Here is a 1,409-nt window from a genome sequence, read left to right as displayed (position 1 = left end):
TATAACAACACATCATCATCACAGCCTTGAGTGGATGGTGTGTAAATAACATCATAATAGTTTGGTAATATGGAGTGTGTCAGTGGTATCAGCAGGTAAGCTAGTGGTTAAGAACGTTGGCCCAGTAATATTTTAACCAACTTGCCAGCTCTGGTTCAAATCCCAGAGCTGGCAAGGTGGAAAAATCTGCCATTTTGAGCAAGGCAGTTACCACCAGCTTGAATGATAACTCCTATCCCCAAGCTGTGAGGCTGAACAGCAAGTCAAACATACCTTTTATCTCATCATTATATGATAGTGTCTGTATTCACCAAGTGTCTCAGAGTAGGATCTAGGATTAGTTTTCCCATTTAGATCATAATTATATGGACCCGGAGGACCTGATCCTAGATCAGCACTCCAAGCTTGAGACCCTTGAGTACATGACTTGTGGCTAAAAACTAAAAACCATATTTCAAGATATCAAGAGTACTTACAGACTGAAAGGGAGAGGTCTTGTACAGTGAGTCAACTAACTGGTAGTGAGTGGGAACTTCTAGTAAGTGTCAGTTCTGTGGTTGATACATATTTAAAGTAGTCAGAACACAAGTAGCTGATGCAGAACAGTCCTTTCCTTCCTCTTTAAGTCATTAACATGCATGACTACCTGAACAGCACATCAGAATAGTGTTTACTATAGCCTACTATTTGGAATGTTTATAATATCTTAGATTGTGTTTACTATAACCTACTATTTAGAATGTTTATAATATCTTAGAATGTGTTGCCTTGCCCCTCTCAGTTCTACATGGAACAGGTCAAAGTTCTATATATATATATTTATTATTATTTATCAAGCCTTATTTTACCAGGTAAGCTGACTGAGAACACATTCTAATTTACAGCAACAACCTGGGGAATAGATAAAAGGGATGAATGAGCCAATTCAAATCTGGGGATGATTAGGTGGCATGAGGGCCAGATTGRGAATTTTAGCAGTGGACACCAGGGTTAACACCCCTACTCTTACAATAAGTGCCATGGGATCTTTAGTGACCGCAGAGAGTCAGGTCACCCGTTTAACATCCCATCCAAAAGTCAGCACCCTACACAGGGCAATGTTCCCAATCACTACCATGGGGCATTGGGATGTATATATTTTTAAACCAAAGGAAAGAGTGCCTCCTTCTGGCTCTCCAACACCACTTCCAGTAGCTTCTGGTCTCCCATCCAGGGACTGACCAGGGTGAACACTGCTTAGCTTCAGAAGCAAGCTAGCAGTGGGATGCAGGGTGGTATGCTGCTAACAGTTGGCTGGTTCCATGGACTTGTAAGTAAGCATTTCATGGTAAGGTCTACACCTTCCATTAGATTTTCCTTCTATTCTACAAACCCATTCAATTCACACTCCTCATCAGCTGCATCAAAGT

This window comes from Salvelinus sp. IW2-2015, unplaced genomic scaffold (assembly GCF_002910315.2).
Source record: "Salvelinus sp. IW2-2015 unplaced genomic scaffold, ASM291031v2 Un_scaffold8243, whole genome shotgun sequence".
NCBI classification, from domain to species: Eukaryota; Metazoa; Chordata; class Actinopteri; order Salmoniformes; family Salmonidae; genus Salvelinus; species Salvelinus sp. IW2-2015.
Note: the sequence above shows the minus strand (reverse complement) of the source record.